Below are 15,250 nucleotides of genomic sequence, written 5' to 3'. Positions count from 1 at the left end.
AGCTGAGTGGGAAACCACCTCTCAGTTGTCTGTTCAGATCTAGTAAGTGAGGTCTGGCCTGGGCTCTGTCTGCTCCACTGATACCTCCCACTGCTCTCAGGGGAAATACCTGCTGCCAGCCTGCCAAGCCTATTATTGGGGATGGGGCTGCTGCAGTGCCAGCAGAGCCGGAGGTGCGCACACGCAGAGAGGAGAGGGGGGGAGGGAGAGAGGGAGGGGGAGAGAGAGAGAGAGAGAGAGAGAGAGAGAACACAATTCCAGCTGCCTTCAGTTCAAGTACTTTCTACCCAGAAACTTCCTTTTGCTCTTGATGTACTCAATCTCTACTTATTTTGTGACCCCAAAAAAGGGAAAAAGTTCTCATACCAGGTCCACAAGGTCATATAGCCCTTCTCCCATTGTCCCCAAGTTTTCTTGGCCCACTAATCTCACTGCACCTCTCTAAGCAGGGAGTCCTAGTATAAAGCCAGAGGCACAGTATGCACACCGATATGCACTGAATAAATCAATCTGCAAATAACTACTTGCAATGCCAGAAATTCACAGAATAAATGATGCAGAACAAGTCAGACAGCTACTGGAGAACTGAACATCTAAGTCTTAAGGATGGGCTTTATTACTCAAAGAAGGGCTGAGGATTGTAACAAGTTTGAGGCCAACCTAAGCTATATAGTGAGCTCCAAGCCAACCTTAGCTAGAGTGAGACCCTGCTTCAAAAAGAAACAAAACCAACACAAAATAGCTCCTTACTGAGGGTGGAGGTGGGGCAGCACACAGACACAACAGATTCCAGAAAGCTTCCCAAGGAGGCTTGTACCCAGGCATTATAAAGATCTGTCACCATCACAACATGCTTCATCACAGGACCTATCAAATGACACATTAATAGAGATGACATGACACTAAAGAAATGTCATCAAAGTGGAACTAACAAGGCATAGCGATCAATCAGTAATGCACAAATGCTCCCATTTCCTGAACTACATAGCTTCCAAGGGAAAGGCAATCTTTGAATTAAAGAGAGGGCTGGCCTGTTGATCAGCTGGAAAAGACACTTGCCCGGAAGCCTCATCATGCAAGCTCTTTCTCTCGAACCCACATGGTGGAAGGATAAGCAACTCCTGAAAGTTGTCCTGACTCCACAGATGCTCATAAGTACAAACACACAAAAAATAACATTGTTTTTTTAAAATATTTCAGAACTTAATGAAGAATAAGAGGTGGATAGAGAGAGGGTAATAGAGGGTGGGCAATTCCCACATTTAACTGCTTCCTGTAGAGAACTGTGGGTTTGAGACAGAAGCTTGGTGACTGTGCCCCTCAAAGGCCAGCTGGATTCTGTTCTCCAGGGACACAGAAAAGCTGGCACAGTGTTCTGTCATCAGATAACACTGCAGAGGTACAAGAAGCTTGCCTAAAGTCCCGGAGCTGGGGGAGGTCTTACAGTCAGGCTGAAAACAGCATCATTCCCCAGTTCTGATGCAGAAAGGGAATGCACAATCACTGCCCCTCCACTAAGCAGCCCGGAGGGAACGGCAGGACCTGTAGAAGCTGTAACTCAACTGGAAATTAGGTATTACACACCCTACATCTGAGGGATCATTTTTGGTACTCACTATACCTGCAAGGGAAACTTGCCCAGACACACTGAGCCAGGCATAAGCTACAGGCTGGAGGGTATTCACAGTGTTGTGGTGTAATGTTGCTTTAAAGAAAAGTTGTAACCACCAAACAGCAGGCTGAGACCAGAACAAGAGGGAGACTCAGACTCAGCACACAGGATTATGTCCACAACAGGTATCTATCGCTTTGTGAATGGACACACATTAACAGGGACGTGGAAGTGCTGCCTACTCCAAGAAGACAAAAAGAAGTTAATGCCGTCAAAAAAAAAAAAAAAAAAAAAAGTAAGACTCAGGAGACTCCCTCGGACTTTGTCCTAAAGAATCCAAAGCCCCAAGATAAGGGTGAACTACCTGCAGTGGGTCAGGTACGTAGAACTCTGCTAAACTGCAGGGGTGGGGAGGAAACACACCACACAGACTGCCATACTGGTCCTAATGAGGGGGTCCCATTCATTTCTGGGTCCCGGAGACCGCGGACCATATCGGTGTCCTGCTGAGGCTGAGGCCTGCCCAGAAGCCTTTCCTTGTTGAAGTGATCAATTCCGATTCTTGGCATTAATCCCTTTAAAAGGCCAGCTGCTGCTGTCTAGTCACTGATGCCAACCCGTTCCAGGTGGAAGAAAAAAGAAATTATTAGAGCCACATCGTAGACCCGAAGGCAAATTTAAAGTGGAGGGCCACGAGGAAGCCAGGAACCTAGAGAGGGGGAAGGGTCCCGTGGCTGCCCGGGGTCAAGCAGGAAGGGCGCGAGCGCAAGCAGGACGGTGTGGGGGGGGCGGCCCTGCAGGCGTGGGCGCGCGGGGACTCTTATTCTGACACGGGATCCTCCGCCGCCTCCGCCGCCGCCGCAGCAGCCGCCGCCGGATTCAACGCCGCCGCCTGGCCGGGACCCCCGACCCTCGCGTGGACTCTCACCCCACGCCACTCGCCCACGTGCTGGGCGCCCGCCGCCCCCATTGGGGCGGCCTGCCAGCCTGAAAAGCTCAGGAGGTAGCGAGGCGGATCGGCCACTTCCCGGGACCCCGGACCCAAGCCCCACGTGCGCGGGCGGCAGGGAACTTTCCAGCGGCGCAGGCGAAGCGAACCGCAGCGCAGCTCGCCGAATCCGACCGCGCTCCCACTTTCCCGCGCCCCCGCCCCGCCTTGCCAAGTTTGCTGGGAACTTACCCGGCCGCGCGCCGACCGGGCCCAGGGGTAGCGCGCGTGTCCACGGGGCTGGGGGCGGGGGGCGCCGGCCGCGCGTGCTCGCTGCGCCTGAGGGGCCGCTCGGGCCCGCGGCGCTCGCTCCGCCGCTCCGCCCGCCCGCGCCGCCGGCCAGATAATGCGCCCCTCGGCCGCACACATGGAGCCCGGCGCCGGCGTCACCGCCCGGGACATGCGCACCAGGTCAGCGCGCCCGGCCCGCGGCCCCCAAAACACCGGGGAGCTCTTAAAGGCGACGCCACCCGCCCGCGCCCGGATGGGCGGGGCCCGAGAAGGGAGGGGCTCGTTATGGGCGGGGCCTGTTGTGGGCGGGGTCCCCTGGAGGCGAGGCTGGGAGGGCCTACCCGGAAGCGCCGCCCTCCCTGCCCCATAGACCGGGGCGACACTGCGCTAAGCGGATGGGTTTCCCGCTTGGGCTGCAAAGCGCCCCTCAGCCCTGGCCAGCTTAGTGTGAACAGCTCGCCGCGCCCAGGGCTGACTCACGCTGACCTCGCCCGAGCCCTGCGCGGCCACCTCTGGTGATTCTGAGACACGCGCCCCGGGCCTCCCAAGGCTCTCTCTCAGGAACTTCGGTGTTGACGTCCAATGAGAGGGTGCGATGGGCTCAGCGGTTCCTTCCCCCAGCCGCAGACAGTTTAACCTACTCACTGAGCCAAACCACCTCCAGATACAGAGGTGGACAGCTGTCCCCTTCCAGTAATCCACATCTGGCCTATGCCTCTGTAGAAGAAGGAATTCCAAGAAAACAAACCTGCGCTCAACCCTCTCAAGTAACACCAAGGAGACAATAATAACCAGAAAGGAAGCAAGTATGGAGAGGTTATGAAGCATCTAAAGCCAATTTACAATTTCAACAAGGAAAGTAAAAAGTTCATAGAAAACCTATTTCAGGACAGCAGGATGGCTCAGTAGTTTAAAGAGGCTTGCCACCAAACCTAACGACCTCAGTTCCATACACAAAAGTTGTCCTCTGACTCGAGCACACTCTCAATTAAAATATGTTAATTAAAAAACACATCTGGAGGGGTTGGGGATTTAGCTCAGTGGTAGAGCGCTTGCCTAGAAAGCACAAGGCCCTGGGTTCGGTCCCCAGCTCTGAAAAAAAAAAACATCTGGAGCAATGGCTCAGCAGTTAAAGGTACTACTGGATGCTCTTGCAGAAGACCAAAGCACCCACATGGTGACTTACAACCTTCCATAAGGATCTATGCCTTCTGTCCTTAAACACATACCTAGTACAGCAGAAAAACACTCATACACATCATAAAGAAACTTTAAGAAGGGGTTAGGGATTTAGCTCAGTGGTAGAGCACTTGCCTAGCAAGCGCAAGCCCCTGGGTTCAGTCCCCAGCTCCGGAAAAAAGAAAAAAAAAAAAAAAAAAAAGAAAGAAAGAAACTTTAAGAAAACAAAGTCCAAGGCTTAAGATTAGCTCAGTGGTTAAGGGTACTTCTTGTTGTGAAAGACATGGGTTCTATTCCTAGCACCCACACGAGGCTCTTCACCTCCTCAGGCAACAAGCACACATGTGGTACACAGATGCACACGCAGGCAAAACACTCATGACATCAATTTTTAAATACAAAAAACAGAAAGAAAGACAGACAGACCTCAAGGTAGGTAGATGAGTTCCTGGCCAGCCTGTACTATAGCTAAGGCTACACAGAGAAACTCTGTCTTGAGGGGAAAAAAACAAAATGAAAAAAGAAAAAAGAGAGCCTAGTGTCACAAAGTAGTTGTTAATATCAGAATCACTGAAACAGTGACTCCTGCCATGTTCCTATTCCAGCTTAAAATGGTGGTGAGACAGACATCTGGACTCCTGAAAACTGAAGTGCCTTTTTGTAACTCACATAACTGGAATGTGTTACAGCACAACAACTAACGTAATCTGATGGCTTCTGTTGTGTTGGGAAAAACATCAAAATACTTTTAACCCATAAGTGGGTCTCACCCCAAATTTGAAAAATTTAAAAAATTCTTATCCTCAACGCTGCCTTCCCAAAGTCCGTCAGAATTTCTGTGGAGTTTCACAGTTGGCAACTTGGTCATTGACCCCTACTCATACCTAAACCTTCCAAGTTAAAAGCAACACCTTGCAGTATCTTACGAGAGAGGCACTCTTCAACCTCAAAAAGATACAAAGTATCAAACAGTGAGGGACCTGGAAAAGAAATGCAAATGTTTCTGCTCAAACAAAAAAGCTCTTAAACTTGTCCCGGTCCTCCTGTTTCATCCCTGCACAAGGAAGGATAGGTAGGCAGAATCCAGGGCTTCCACTGCACATAGCATTGTTGCTCTAAGAGCCACTGATGCCACAGTGCTTAATCAGATGGTGTGCATTACAGCAAAACAAGCAAAATGTTACCTCACCTGGTTCCGATTAATGCCAACTTAATTAACCATGAACTGAACCAAGTGTGGTCAAATGGGAACCCTGAAACTCCAAGCCAGGGTAGATTCCAGAGTCTAAACTGTTGAGCCCTTTGTGAGCCACCAAGGTGACAAACTGTCCAGTTTAAAGGAGGCATCAGCTGTGACATGCTAATGACACAACCTTTTGGACTGGTGACAGGGGGCTGCTCCAGAGGACAGTGTCAACTTCTCTAGCTGAGAAAATATTGGGTAGAGAGCAAAGGTAAAACACAACAGGGTTTCCTTCTATGACGGAAACGGAGCTAGGAACACAAATGATGAAGCGGCAGTGGGAGCAGGCCTCTTTGGGGGTCCTTTTATGGCTTGGCTGTTTGAATGGAAATCTCCTTGCCCTGATGCATTGGGCTGACTTTTATGAAGCTGCTCACAACACTGTCCAAGCTGCAGACACCCTAATTACCAACCATGTTTTCCTCTGCTTTCTCTGCCCTAAGAACAAGATGTTAGTGAACCACTTTAAGATGTTAGTGAACCGGGGTTGGGGATTTGGCTCAATGGTAGAGCGCTTGCCTAGCAAGCACAAGGCCCTGGGTTCAGTCCCCAGCTCTGGAAAAAAAAAAAAATGTTAGTGAACCACTTTCAAAACACTTACTTCTCTAGCAGGGGTTGAAGCTCAACAGTGGAGACCTTGCCCAACATGCCTGAAGCCCAGGGAGAAAAAAAAAAACACTTTACTAATAATAGCCAAGCCTCCTTACTCCCCAACCACTGTAAAAAATAGTCTAATTATCTTTTAGTGCACTATTAAATAAACTAACATCTGAGCCTGTTCCTACACAATGAAGGTACTGAAGGAAAGAAAAAAACTTGGGGGCTAAATTTCCAAGTTTGGGTCTCCTTTCATAGCAGAAGCTGGGGTTGGCTCAAGAATCCACAGCAAGTGCAGGAGCACTGGAACAGTGCAGGGTATGCTGCTGAATACTGGAGACACTGCACCTTTCTTTCTTTCCTTCCTTTTTCTTCTTTCTCTCCCTCCTCCTCATCCCCTCTTCCTCTTCCTCCTCCCTCCCTCCCTCTCTCCTCTCTCTGTTTTTTTGAGACAGGGTCTCTGTGTAGCCCTGGCTGTCCTGGAACTTGCTTTGTAGAACAGGCTGGCCTCAAACTCAAAGGTCTATCTGCCTCTGCCTCCCTAGTGCTGGATTTAAAGGTGTGAGCCACCACACTCAGCTGGACACTGCACTTTTCTATTCTACTGAAAGTTCCATTCGGGGTTGGGGATTTGGCTCAGTGGTAGAGCGCTCGCCTAGGAAGCGCAAGGCCCTGGGTTCGGTCCCCAGCTCCGAAAAAAAGAAATTAAAAAAAAAAAAAAAAAAAAAAGAAAGTTCCATTCAAGTTTTTGGTGAACAAAACTTAAAATGCATTCCTAACTGATGGTCAAGAACTTGTAGAAAGGGGTTGGGGATTTAGCTCAGTGGTAGAGCGCTTGCCTAGCAAGCGCAAGGCCCTGGGTTCAGTCCCCAGCTCCGAAAAAAAGAAAAAAAAAAAAAAAAGAACTTGTAGAAAGAACACTGGTACCAATAGCATCGAAGGTGATAGGCCAACAGGAGCATGCTCTAGAAGATGATGGAGAATAAGAAAGAAAGAATGGGGCTGGAGAGATGGCTCAGTGGTTAGGAGCACTGACTGCTCTTCCAGAGGTCCTGAGTTCAATTCCCAGCAACCACATGGTGGCTCACAAACATCTGTAATGAGATCTGATACCCTCTTCTGGTGTGTCTGAAGACAGCTACAGTGTACTTACATATAAATAAATAAATCTTAAAAAAAAAAAAAGATAGAATGACCCCAGTTTACAGATGCATTCTTAATAAACACTGAGGACAGCAGGTACAAACATCATCAAGCACTCAGAAAGCAGAGGAAGGAGGATCAGGAGTTCATGGCCACCTTGAATTATATGAGATCCTGCCTCAAAAAACTAAAAAGAGGAAGAGAGAAGGGGAGGCTAAGATTCAGTTGCAGCGGGTTGGGGGTTTACCTCAGTGGTAGAGCACTTGCCTAGCAAGCACAAGGCCCTGGGTTCGGTCCCCAGCTCTGAAAAAAAGAAAAAGTATTTAAAAAAAAAGATTCAGTTGCAGCTAAAGAGATAAGCCAGTGACTAGCAAGCTCAAGGTCCTTGGTTCTCAGCAGCATAAAAGAAGAACCAAAGAACCATCTAGATGGGGATACAGGCTGGCCATCCTGACAGCAGAGAGGCTGAGGCAGTCTAGACTAGAAAAGTGAGTTCAAAGCCAGCTTGGGTAACTTAAGACAATGTCAGGTCTCTCAAGAAATTCCTTTTCCCAAAGTCTGGCATTTAGACAGCCCTGTTTCAAAATAAAAAAGAAAGCTAAAACTAGGTTAGTGCTAGAGGGCAGTGGGCTGGCCATTCATGTGGAGGCCCTAAGATCTTTTTCCACTATAGAGAGCTGAGAAAGTCCTGGGTGAATGTGTAAAGAGTGGATGAAGTCCTCAGTGGATGTATATTGTTGGCATGGGCACAGCCACATGAAGGAGCCAATGCCCCAGAAGCCATGGGAATTGATAAAACCTTCTCCCAGGGTTAGGTTAGAGGGATGGCAAAGCCTACCTCTGGTTCCAGTTTAAATGCTGGCAGTGTTTTCGAAAACTAGCGCATACATCTTCCTCCTCTGGGTTGCAAATGAGACTGCTCCCCTATTGAACCTCCTACCCAGACTAGCTAACTCCACCCCTCTGTGCTATACAAAAGAAACACCCAAAGGTGCCAGGTTGTTATACAGTAGATGACCTTAATCGGAACAAGCACAGCCCACCTGATCCCAGCTTGTCTGTCTGTTCTTTCCTCATTCTTTCAACATCCCAGTCAGGTTTTCAGGATCAAGGCATACAGAATAAGGCATCCCCATATGAGGGGAGAGGAGAAGAGAATGAAGGAAGAAATGAAAAACAGGAAGGTTGGGTCACATAGGAAAAGCTAAGCCCTTCTCTAATGATGTGACATTTGAAGAAGTTCCTATCAGATGAATTATGGAAAGCATTCCGGGTATCCAGAATTTTATATCTATTTAACAAAAAAATAAGTAAAACCACTAGTGGTAGGGCCAGGCTACTGTTCATTAATAAAGTAGACATCATGCTGGGCATGGGTGAAGAACTAGGTTCTATCCCCAGAACCAAGAAAATAAAAATAGGGCTGGTAACAGAACATGACAGCACATGACTGTAGACCCAGCTGTTCGAGAGGAGGGAAGATCATTTAACTCAAGAGCCTGAGAATAGGAGATAAAACTCAGGGGGTCCAACCCCAGCACTACAGATAAATAATAAATTCAAGAGTCTGAGACCAGCTGGTTAGAGTAACTCACACTTATAATTCTGGGAATATATATATGTATGCATGTATTTCCTGGCATGTGTCCCATGTGTAAAAGCCAAAAAAGAGTATGTGTACTACCTAGTTTTATGTCAGCTCAACACAATCTAGGTTAATCTGAGTGAAGAAAAACTCAATTGAGAAAAGGCCTCCATAAGACTGGGTTTAGGCAAATCTCTAGGGCATTTTCTCAATTACTGATTGATGAGGGAGGGTTCAGCCCATTGTGGGGAGGGCCATCCCTGTGCTGTGGTCCTGGGCTCTGTAAGAAAGCAGGCTGAGTAATCAATATGGAGCAAGCCAGTAAGCAGCATCCCTCCATGGCCTCTGCATCAGCTCCTGCCTCCAGTTCTTGCCCTATGTGAGTTCCTGTCTTGCCATTAATGCTAATAGTGTAAGCATTAATGTAAGAAGTGTAAGGTAAATAAACCCTTTCCTCCCCAAGCTGCTTTGGTCATGGTGTTTTATCATAGTAATAGTAACCCTGACTAAGACAGTATTGGATCCCCTAGAACTGGAGTTACAGATGATAGTGAGCTGCCATGAAGGTACTGGAAACCAGACCTGGATCCCCTGGAAAAGCAGTAAGTATTCTTTTTTTGTTTTTAACTTATTTTTAGGGGTTGGGGATTTAGCTCAGTGGTAGAGCGCTTGCCTAGGAAGCACAAGGCCCTGGGTTCGGTCCCCAGCTCCGAAAAAAAAAGAACCAAAAAAAAAAAAAAAAAAAAAAAAACCCGGGCTGGAGAGATGGCTCAGCAGTTAAGAGCACCCGACTGCTCTTCCAGAGGTCATGAGTTCAATTCCCAGCAACCACATGGTGGCTCACAACCATCTGTAAAGAGATCTGATGCCCTCTTCTGGTGTATCTGAAGACAGCTACAGTGTACTTATATATAATAAATAAAATAAATCTTAAAAAAAAAAAAAAACAAACAAAAAAACAAACAAACAAACAAACAAAAACCTTATTTTTATTTTTATATGCATTGGTGTTTTGACTGCATGCTTGTCTGTATGAGGGGTTTGGAATCCCTGGAACTGGAGTTACAGTTGTGAGCTGTCATGTGGGTGCCAGGAATTGCTGGTCCTCTGGAATAACACCTCCCTGGTAGCCCCTCAAAAGGTAACCTGGTGATATCACAACAGGACACCAGTGCTCTGGTTGTCCACCCTGTCCCATAGGGTCTCTGGGTTTGTGGGTACATGCCATTTCACAAAGAAGGATTTTCAGTGCTTAAATTGGGGTGTAAGAACTAAGTCTGCACAGAGTTCTCAGAGTGCACAGAAAATAAAGAGGAAGCTAGTATCCACTCACAGGCAACAGGAACCAAGAGATGGGAGCTAGTCACAAGCACAGTGACTGGACTTGTTCATAGCCACTTCCAGGGTGGGCCTTTCTCTCCATCTCCCAAATCGTGTTAAGAGGAAGGAAAACAGAAAAAGGCCTATCAGGAACTCCTTTACAGTCCTCTTTCTACTCCCCTCACACACTCCACTTCTGTTCTCTAAATGAGAACCCACCTGCTTTCTGACTCCAGCCCTGACACAGTCCATACTTAAGGGAAACAAATATCTGTCCAATCACTGACCTGGGTAGATTAACATCAAGCCTGAGACTTCCAGCCTCACCCCAGAACAACAATGTCAAAACGGCACCTTCCTATTCAGATAGAACAGAGTGACATCAGGGTAAAGGGAACCTCATGCACTTTTTTTTTTTTTTTTGGTTCTTTTTAGGAGCTGGGAATCGAACCCAGGGCCTTGCGCTTCCTAGGCAAGCGCTCTACCACTGAGCTAAATCCCCAACCCCACCTCATGTACTCTTAACTTTACAAGGCAGGCAGTTACTGGAACCCTCACCTTCCCCAGGTAATCAGCAACAGCCAAGGGGCTCAGGTAGTAGAATCCTCAATCAGCACACACAAAACCTTGTGTTCTGTCCCTGGGACTGCCATAGTGCGTGTCTGGCATCCCAGCCCTGAGAAGGAAGAGGCAAAAGGAGCAGCAGTTCAAGCTTCCCCGGGACTCCATAGTGAGTTTGGGTCAGAGATTCTGTGTCAGATGATAATGTCTAGTAATCTTCCTTGTCTGAATTTCTTAATATTTTTTAAATACTTTTGGGGGGTTTAGACAGGGTCATACTATGTAAAACAGGATGGCCTCAAACTGAGAGATCAATCTACCTCTGTCTCCCAAGTACCAGGATTAATGTGTACACTACCAAACCCATGTCTGTCTATAGGATACCCAAGGAGGCCAGTAGTGAGTGTTGGATCTGAGGTTATAGGTGGCTGTAAACAACCTAAGTATTAGGAACTGAGCTTGAATCTTCTAGAAGAGCAGCAAGCAATCTTAAGCATCAGGCCATCTCTCCAGCCCTGATTTTTTTTTTTTTTTATTTCAAGCTAATAGGGTAGTGCCCACTATAATCTCAGAACTGTAGATATAAGACAGAACTGTGAGAGTTTAAAGCCAGCCAAGGATGGTGGTAATCCCAAAGGTTCCTGAATTCCAAGGGTAATAGCAAGAACCTCAGAAGAAGGAAAAGAGGGTTGGGGATTTAGCTCAGTGGTAGAGCGCAAGGCCCTGGGTTCAGTCCCCAGCTCCGAAAAAAAGAATAAAAAAAAAAAAAAAAAAAAGAAGAAGGGAAAGAAAAAAAGAAAAAACTGGGCTGGAGAGATGGCTCAGAGGTTAAGAGCACTAACTGTTGTTCCAGAGGTCCTGAGTTCAATTCCCAGCAACCACATGGCGGCTCACAACCATCTGTAATGGGATCAGATGCCCTCTTTTGGTGTGTCTGAAAACAGCTACAGTATATTCATATAAATAAAATAAACTAATTAAAAACAACAAAAAACAAACAAACAAACAAACAAACAAAAAACCACTAGGTAGTCCTACAGTCCCAGCTACAGTGGGAAATCAGTTGAGCCCAGGATTTGAAAATCAACCTGGGCAACAAAGGAAGATTTTGTACCCTGTAGTCAAAAGGGGACAGAGACAGAAAGATGGAGTCCCAGGCAGCCTGAGTAACACAGCAGGACCCTGTCTCAAAAAATTAATGAAAGCAAGTAAGAAGGTACAAGTAGGAAAGTAGCTATATCTCTTGGGGCTTGCCTAACATGAGCAGTTCTCTGGGTTCCACACTCAGCACCACCAAAAAAAGGAAAAAAGCTTCAGTGTGAAAAAGACTTTACTTGCTCTTAACTACTTTCTTTTTTTTTTCTTTTTTTTTTTTCGGAGCTGGGGAAGTGCTAGGCAAGCGCTCTACCACTGGGCTAAATCCCCAACCCCTAGCTCTTAACTACTTTAATACCTCTGCCTAAAGGGATGCCATAGAACTCAAACACACAGCATGATGGTTTCCACAGGTTCAAAGCTGAGCATTCTGCTCTCACTGACTACCCCAGATTCTCTGGTTTCTCAGCCAGTTACCATGAATCAACCACTGCCAAAAGCCATCATAAACCTTGCAAATGCCACAGAGCCTCCTGGCCTCTGTTTCCAGGGAAGAAACAGAAGCTAGGCGAGGAAGTTAGAGAAGCAGTGAGGTTTCATCTTGAAACCTCCCAGAAATAGACACTCAGGCTCCCAATGAGACTGGCTGCAGCATCAAGGGGTAACCTCCAGGAAATCCCATGGTGTTGAGGCTTGTCTCCTTGTCTGCAGCTGGGCTGGCAGCTCAGTGAAAGCCACCATTCTGCTCACTTCCGAACTGGTGAGACCCAGGGCTCACTTCAGGCAGGCAAACACTCTTGAGATTTTTGCCGGCATGGGAAGTTACATCAAGCAATAAACGCCACACTTCCAATTTTTAAATTCAAACTAAGTTAAGTATTTGTTTGAGACAAGGTCTCCCAGCCTCTTGTATCTCATTCAAGCATCAAACTTTCTATGTAGCCAATAACTCCTGATCCCCTTGCATCAGTTACACTGAGTTTAAACTGTGCTGAGGACTGAATCTAGGGTTTGTGCATGCTCTGCAGTTACATCACCAGACCTACATTATTTTTTAATAGCAGGAGGGTGGGGGAGTGGCAGGATGGCTCAGTGGGTCTTGCTGCCCCAAGCCTAACAATCTGAGCTCATCCTCTGGGCCCACATAGCAGAAAAGGGCAGACTGGGGGCTGGGGAATTAGCTCAGTGGTAGAGCGCTTACCTAGGAAGCGCAAGGCCCTGGGTTCGGTCCCCAGCTCCGAAAAAAAAGAACCAAAAAAAAAAAAAAAAAAAAGAAAGAAAGAAAAGGGCAGACTGCTGATACTCAGATTCTGACTTCCACGCACATGCCATGGCATGCACTAAACACCCACACACATACAGAATAAATAAGTAAATAAATGAACACATACAAAAATAACTTTTTGAAAGGCATTCCTGAGGTTGGAGTTGATGGTTCAATTCCCAGCAACTAACAAAAATCTGTAACTCTATTTCTAGTGGATCCTAAACCCTCTTCTGGCCTTCTTGGGTACCAGGAACACATGTGGTACAGATAAGCCAAACATCCATGTGACGGCTATTTTTGGTTGTCAACTTGACTACAATGCAGAAATGAACAGCGTACCTGTAAGAGATTTTTTTTCCTGGTTTGAAGTGGGTGAATCCATTTCTAATCTGGACCTTTGAGAGAAGGCATATGCCATGCCTTTGATCCTAATTTTTGGTGTTCGGCTTTTTTTTTCCCCCAGAGCTGAGGACCGAACCCAGGGCCTTAAGCTTGCTAGGCAAGCGCTCTACCACTGAGCTAAATCCTCAACCCCTTGATCCTGATTTTTTTTTTTTTTTTTTTTTTTGGTTCTTTTTTTCCGGAGCTGGGGACCGAACCCAGGGCCTTGCGCTTCCTAGGCAAGCGCTCTACCACTGAGCTAAATCCCCAGCCCCTTGATCCTGAATTTTTAAAGTGGGCAGACTCGCCTTTAATCTGGGCCTCACCCTCGGCTGGGAACCTATATAAGGACAATGGAAGAAGAGCTTTTGCGCTTTGCTTGCTGGCACATCCATTCCTTCACTGGCACTGGAGCTCCCTTCAAGACTCCAGCACATACTGAAGAGCAGCCGAGACACCCAGTCTTGTTGACTGAGCAGCCACTGGCTTCTTACACTTTTGATTCCCAGCCAGCGTTGTCGGACTATCTGGACTGCAGCCAGATATAGAGAGGGGTGGGGGGGAAATTCATTCTATAAGCTTTGTTACTCTAGAGAATCCTAATGCAACCCATACACATAAATCTGCTTTTAAATAATTAATATTGAAGCAGGGTCTCTATGCAGCTGTGGTTATCTAGGAACTTACTCCATATACCAGGTTGGCCTCAAACTCAGGGCTGCCTGCCTCTGTCTCTCAAGTTCTAGAATTAATGGTGTGTGGTACCACATCCAGTGACATATACCACTCCAGAAGCAGAGGCAAGCAGATCTCTGTGAGTACCAGGCTAGCTAAGGATATAGTGAGACCCTATATCATTCAACAAATCACCAATCAATCAATAAATATATAAATATAATTTAAAATATTTTAAATGGTGCTAGAGATGTAGTTCAATAGTAACACTACTTGCTTAGTGAGACTGAGAGCCTAAGACCTCATCCTTAGAACCTCAATAAATAAATAAAAACACTTTATTTTCTTGACAACCTGAGGTTAATCCTTGGGACCTACATGGTGGAAGAAGAGGAGTTACTGAAAAAGTTGTCCTCTGACTATATGCCCTCCCACAACAGCTAAATGTGTGTAATTTAAATAAAATAAATCCACCTTATTGATGGCAAACAGAAACCTGCCATAGCAGCTCATTTTTTGTGGGAGAACAGAGAGTAAGAACGCTCATTATATTGCCAAGGCTGAATTTACAATCCCCCTGCCTCAGTCTCCCAAGTGCTGGCTAGAACACTTCCTTAATTACTCATGTAACCTTTACAGGCCAGTTTATAAGGAATCTATCCATACTCTGTGATATATCACAAAGGGTGGGATTGCAAACAGGGCCAGGCCATGACACTGGACATTACAAATAACACCTCATTCATTAGACTTCCACCCCATACAGTAGTCATTTCCCAGTTCCCAAAGAGGCTCCTTATTTCTTATCCTCAGCATCCCACAGGGAACAAATACCCCAGTGCTGTCTGCAGCAGGAAGGAAACCCTGACTTCCCTGGCTATTTCAGCTATATAAATCAACATTTCCTTGGCTGGAGCAGGACAGGGGCAATATTTGGACCCACATGCATGCATTTCAGCACTGCCCGATAGCCACGTCATATTTGATAAATAAAAGTACCTAGATCGGGGTTGGGGATTTAGCTCAGTGGTAGAGCACTTGCCTAGCAAGTGCAAGGCCCTGGGTTCGGTCCCCAGCTCAAAAAAAAAAAAAAAAAAAGTACCTAGACCAATACTGGTTCTACCTACCCAAGGCTTTTTTTTATTGCTGTAAAGATCCTTAAAATGGAAAAAAATTTGAAAATTTTCCTGTTAGATAAATAGATACAGTGGAGGGGCTACCCATTCAACAGCAACATTTGTGGCTCAAGAGACAGTGTAATTTCAGGAGAAGAGTGAATTCCCTAAGTTGATTATACACACGCGTGTACGCGTGTACACGTGTACACGCGTACATGCACACGCGTGCGTGTACACGCTTTTTAATTAAATAAA

General features: G+C 46.6%; 1 protein-coding gene across 17 annotated transcripts in view; it reads right to left on the bottom strand.

Moving 5' to 3' along the window:
- The window catches only part of Gatad2a (GATA zinc finger domain containing 2A), an 89,998-nt gene that overhangs the window by 66,487 nt on the left and 8,261 nt on the right, over positions 1–15,250 (bottom strand). For 3 of the 17 annotated variants that reach the window (XM_017600034.3, XM_039094341.2, XM_039094342.2), the window contains exon 1: positions 2,793–2,931. The exons of 13 other annotated variants lie outside the window; for them this stretch is intronic. The gene's annotated coding sequence lies outside the window, so the exon portion shown is untranslated. Of the gene's footprint in view, positions 1–2,792; positions 2,932–15,250 lie in introns of those variants that run through there. One more of the 17 variants, XM_006252887.4, reaches the window with a different exon arrangement.

The sequence above is a fragment of the Rattus norvegicus genome, chromosome 16 (assembly GCF_036323735.1).
Source record: "Rattus norvegicus strain BN/NHsdMcwi chromosome 16, GRCr8, whole genome shotgun sequence".
Taxonomy (NCBI): Eukaryota; Metazoa; Chordata; class Mammalia; order Rodentia; family Muridae; genus Rattus; species Rattus norvegicus.
Note: the sequence above shows the minus strand (reverse complement) of the source record. Positions and strands in the feature narration are given on the sequence as shown.